The sequence below is a fragment of the Arachis ipaensis genome, chromosome B03 (genome assembly GCF_000816755.2).
Source record: "Arachis ipaensis cultivar K30076 chromosome B03, Araip1.1, whole genome shotgun sequence".
In the NCBI taxonomy this organism is placed as follows: domain Eukaryota; kingdom Viridiplantae; phylum Streptophyta; class Magnoliopsida; order Fabales; family Fabaceae; genus Arachis; species Arachis ipaensis.
The window spans coordinates 128948312-128954646 of NC_029787.2; positions in this window are offsets into that span (position 1 = coordinate 128948312).

Below are 6335 nucleotides of genomic sequence, written 5' to 3' on the forward strand. Positions count from 1 at the left end.
TAAAATACTACTAACTTATCAAACACAATACACCCATACTATCCGAAATAACCATCCGAATACCAGGGATAATAAACATCTGATATCCTATTGAATCGCTTTAAATAAACATTCGATACTTTAATTTTAATTTGAAATTAACCCCGTTGTATGCATTGTACGCAACATATATAGCTCCCTATACTTTCTCTTTTTAAAATTATGCATTAATGTATGATGTTTATATATCAGATTATTTTTATATATGTTTGTGTCTATGGATAGGGACGAATTCATAAATGAAAAAGTCTATCAAGTAAGCATTTTTATTAAAATTTGGTAAGTATTTAATCATCAAAAGAAAAGTAAATAATCTCACACTATTAAAAATATTAGTAATGACTAACTGATGACTACAAATCATAAAATCTATTGACCCCTAACACCCCCTCATTTTTCATACATTTAGGAAAGAATAATAGCTCCTCGTTATTCTCTATAAATAACTCATTCGATTCATGTATTTTTCAATTCAAATTTTTATAAACTTATTAAAACTCTTACTAACTTATAAATCGAAATTCTTTTGCATGTATTTTTAACTGTTGTCTCAGAATTGATGTAACCACACTTTCGGAATTAATGTAAAGGCGCTCCAGACACCTACATCATCACCTTCAACCTCTTTACAAAGTCCAATTACCAATTAATCCATTTTAAGTATATTTCAGAATAATATATATTTATATACAAGTATATACTACTGATTTAATGAATAATTTTGTACACATAACACATAACATTTTTTATTCTATGAATATAAAGGATAATTGTATAAAATTTTTTACGAATGCATTAACATTAAACTAATATATATATATATGTATGATAATAAAATTAGAAAAATAATAATAACCACAATTTTTCTACATTATATACTTGTATACATTTATATAAAAAATAACGATATTATTAAAATAGGAGTAACAATATCGATTTTCTAAAAATTAACCATCTTTATTTGTGTATTTAACAATTTAAGTATTACATATTTAAAATACAAAGATGAGCATATGAAATTAATATTGATGTTTTTTTTATAATCTTTCATATTTATTAAAAGAAACTATTACTAGTTCAAGGAATTCAATATAAACCTCATAATTAAAAGGATAACTAAATACTTAACCTATTTTTTTTTTTCAAAAATAAATATTATTTTATTAATATAAAATAAAAGTGTTTTCATAAAAAAGTACAAAAGAATTGGGTATTCTCATTTATCACCAACTGTGACTGAAAGACTAAGAGCTTAAAGAAGAGTAAAGTAAGAGTAAAGAAAATTAGTAACATCTATCAGGTATGGCTCACGAGTTCACGCACTAAATTGCTGGCTTTTTTCACTATCTCTGGTGCCGGGCTTATTACCTTCTCAAAAACACACCGATTCCTCGCTTTCCAAGTGCTCCAACACAGCGCCGCTATGAGGAGGGTCTTTTGTCTACCATCGAATTGAGCCGCTGCCCAGGATAAGACTCGTTGCCACCAATTGAAAAAAGTTTCTTCTTCTTTCATCCATAGGTCAGGGGTTATTAAGCTTAGACTCCATATTATTGAAGACAGGGGGCATTGGAACAAAGCATGAAAAATTGATTCAGCCTTCAACATGCATCTTGGACAAGTGGCAGGAGTGGATGCGAACCGGCTGTGAACTTGTTGCAACACCGGAAGCTTTTCATGAAGACTTTTCCATAGAAAAATCTTAATTTTATGTGGTAATTTCAACTCCCAAATGCTATTCCAGACTCTGTTGTGTATGTTCTGGGGCCTCAATGAAGTAAGAGAATGAAAGAATTCATAAGCAATTTTGTATCCTGACCCAACTTCATATATACCAGATTTTGTCCAGCACCAATTAACTTCATCCTCCTCCTCTGTTGGTTTGATTGAAAAAATTTTATTGCATATATCAACTGAAAAAATCGACTCAATCAGATTTCTATTCCAGCTTCTATCAGGATTTAGTAACGCACTAACGTAATACACTTGCAGATTTGGCGGGATTGTGAGTGCATTTTGAGGGACATTAAGAGGCACTGGTGGTGGGAGCCAGGGGTCATGAAAGATGCGAACATTAGTGCCAAAGCCTATTTTCCATAACAAGCCTTTCTCGATCACCTTGCGCCCTTCAAGAACACTTCTCCAACCCCACGACGGTGCGCTTCATATCTCTGCATGTAAGAAATCTGTATATCTGAAATATTTAGCTTTAAGCATTCTTGATATAGTAGAATTAGGGTATTTCATTAGACGCCAACATTGCTTGCCCAATAAAGCCAAATTTTGCGCCCTTAGATCCTTGATACACAGCCCTCCATCTTTCTTCGGTCTCGTCATTGTGTCCCATTTAATCCAAACCATTCTTCGTTCTGTGCCTTTTTGACCCCACCAAAATTGCGAGAGCATGCTATGAATCTCAGTCAATAGCGTGTCTGGGAGCTTGAAATAAGAGAGTGTATAAATAGGAATCGCCTCCCCCACCGCTCTCAATAGCGTGTGCCTGCCACCTGATGACAATAGACTTCTTTTTCAACCCATAATCCTCTTCTGAACTTTATCCTTGATAGCTCCAAAGGTTGCTTTCTTTGATTTTTGAACTATAGAGGGCAGTCTCAGGTATTTGTCTTGTGCTCCGATATGTTCAATATTTAGTGTCTGAGCAACTGCTAGTCTTGTATTTTGAGGTGTGTTGTGACTGAAAAAGATAGCCGACTTATTCAAATTGACTTTTTGCCCACTGAAACCCTCATAATTCTCTAGCAATTCTAGAATGCTTTGGCTTGTATTAGGTGCGCTCTTGCAAAAAAGGATTGAATCATCAGCAAACAAAAGGTGATTAACTGTTTGGCATCTCCGATTAACTTGAACTCCTTGAATTAATCTGTTTTGCTCTGCCTTGTATAGCAAGAAGGAAAGTCTTTCTGCACAAAAAAAAAAAGAGATATGGAGATAGGGGGTCACCCTGTCGGATGCCCCTATTTGGCCTAAAATAGCCAAAAGGTTGACCTTCCACAACAACAGAGTAAGAAACAGTAGTTACCAATTCCTTAGTCCAATTAATCCATTTAGCATCAAACCCCAACTTATCCATAATATACCATAAAAAATGCCATTCAACCCTATCATAAGCCTTGCTCATGTCTAGTTTAATAGCCATCTCATGCTCTGCCCCACTTCTCTTATTTTTCAAATAGTGCATACATTCGTGGGCAATTAGAATATTATCTGAAATAAGTCTTCCTTTGAGAAACGCACTCTGATTTGGACTTATAATTTTATTCATAATACCTTGTAATCGGTGCACCATAACTTTAGAAATAATTTTATACATAACTGAAGACAAACTGATCGGTCGTACTTGAGTCATGTCACTGGCATCTGGCACCTTTGAAATCAAACAAATTTGAGTATGATTGAAGCTTTTTAAAATTCTGCCACTGTGATTCTGTGAAAGAAACTTCTCACTGCCTTAAAAATGTCAACTCCAACTATATCCCAGAAAAAGTGAAAAAATTTAGCTGTAAACCCGTCATCACCAGGAGCACTCTGAGCATGAACACTAAATGTAGCTCTTTTGACCTCGTCCATAGTTACTGGCCTTTGGAGCCTACGGTTCATGGAAGCTGTAACCTTAGGCTCCAAATCCTCTAAGTATGGATTCGGATCAGCGGAACAAGAAGAAGTAAAAATATCGCAAAAGTAGTTCTCAGCTACCTTTGCAATATCCTCCGGTTTCGATACAATCTCATTGTCCCTCTCCACTAATCTCCAAATTCTGTTCCTTCGCATCCTTGATTGAAATTTCTGGTGAAAGAATCTAGTGTTCTGATCTCCTTCTTTTAGCCACTTGATTCTAGATTTTTCTCGCCAATAGCTCTCTTCTTTCAAATATGTCAGCTCCAACTTCTCCTCCAAACTGGTAACCTCCTCTCCCCCATTGATTCCAGCTACCCGCAACTCCTCTAGTTTAGCTTGAAGGTCCTCAATTTCTTTCCAGGAGTTTGCTTTGTGAGTTTTCTGCCATTGAACTAGTCTATGTCTACAAACTTTCAACTTTTGGGCCAAGGAGAACATAGTCGAGCCTACAACTTCCATTCTCCACACTTCACTGACAATTCTCTTGACATCCTCTTCTCCACACCAACGTTCCTGGTATTTAAACCGCCTTTTACTATGCCAGGATTGAGGTTCGATTTCCATCAAAATTGGAGCATGATCCGAGCCTGACTCTGTGAGCCTGTGCACCACTGCATTCGAAAACTTCAACTTCCATTCCATCCCAACTAAATAGCGGTCAAGCCTCTCCTTCACCAAATCCTCTCCTTGTCTTCGATTTGTCCACGTGAAAGGGTGCCCTACCATTCCAATATCCACTAATTCGTTACTGTCAATAAAATTAGTGAATGTTGCAATGGTGGTTGCTGATTTTTGGCCTCCACCCTCCTTTTTCGCTTGGCTTGTTATAGCATTAAAATCGCCTGCTATTACCACTTGTCCTTCCAGGTGTTGGCTCATTGTTGTAAGCTCCTCAAACTGTAAGGATCAAATTTTTTCTGAACAATTCAAATGGACACCAATGAACGCCCATACCTCACTGCTTCCGACTTTCTTAATTTCGGCTGCCACAAAGAATTCTCCACTGCTAATAATTTGAACATTGATAATGTCCTTCCAAGCTAGCACAAGTCCTCTTGCCACTCCTGCCGGGTTAACAATATGCCAGTTTTCGTAGCCGCATACCCGAAGTTTTGCTTTCACCTGTCGAGATTGGTTCTTTGTTTCACTTATAAACACAATCTCGGGGGAGTGGAATTTACAGATCCCTTTTAAGGTGTGAATTGTTAGGGGTCTCCCCAAATCCCGACAATTCCAAACTATAATTCTCATGGCGCCTTGGGTGCCATTTGTAGGCTGGCACCCTCCACCATCTGTTCAACTGCATTTTCATCCTCTGTTCTTGCTTTCTTTGTAGATCCTTCAGCTATACCACTCATCAACCTTTTTTTGGGTTCACTTTTAGTATCTGACTCTGCAGCACCTTGTCTTGCTAATCTTTTTCACTTCCTACCTTTTTCTGTGGTGAGACACTGCCCAATAGCAAATTGCATAAGCTGCCCTTCATCCTCCTTAGTATTGGACTGACCAGCTATGATAACCTCCATGCATTCTGTTCTAGAATTGGCTGATTGAGGTGACTCAGGTGCTGCCCTGTTACCAGTGTCTTGTAGTTTCAAAATTTGTTTCCCTTCTTGCATTGACATCCCTGCAAATTCTTCCAATAAGCAGTTTAAGACCGGTTTTTTCTTACATTGAGTGGCCTTATTCTGGTTTTGAGTTGAGTTGTTGAATGTTCTTTCTCCTTCAGAGTAGATTCGCATTCCCACTTGGCTGGCTTTAACCCATTCGCCAATATCATCCTCTTTTACCATATCACTCTCTGTGTCCTTCAGCAAATCATGGCAGTTTTTCACCTCGTGCCCCAATTTTACGCAATAGGTACAAAACTTTCCAAGTCTCTCATAGCGCAGTGCCACTTCTACCTCCTTTTTATTAGGTCCTGCCACTATTAACTGATCTCTCACTTGCCTGGCAGCATCAATATTGATTTTGGCTTTCACAATCCTAGTTTCTCTGCCTCGCATCTGAAATTTACCTACCTCCAACACTGTGCCCAGATTCTCTCCCAATTTACGTCCAACTTCGAGGGTTTTAAACGATTCTAGCAAACCCCAAAATTGAACCCAAACTGAAAAATTGAAAATAATATCTTCATCACAGTTCTGATCTTCCTTCCATCTCTTGACATGGAGCACATAATCTTTGAATAGCCATGGAGAACCACGTTCAACACGCAAGACATCCACTTCTTTATTAAAAAAGAATTGGAAGGAATTATCCCTTTGTCACGCTAAATCCTTCCGGGTTTCCCCATATAACCTTTAAAGCATTCCCCATGGTTCCAATTGAGAAGGTTTTGGAAGCAAATATTCTGCCATAGAGACTATTGGAGCAAGCGTTAATACCTTCTGATATGTCTGCCTCTTCTAGTAGAATCACATTCCTACCTCCTTTCCGGTTGTCTTCCTCGATCCGATCTTCATCCCTCGTTGTCTCAGCCATGCAGATTACGTAGACTTGTATTGAAATTTAATTGATGTTAATAATGTAGCCTTGACGGCACTAGAAACTCCGTTAAAAAACCCTAACAGAGCACTAAGAAACCCTAACAGAGCAAATAATTAACCTATTATTATTATTATTATTATTATTATTATTATTATTATTATTATTATTTG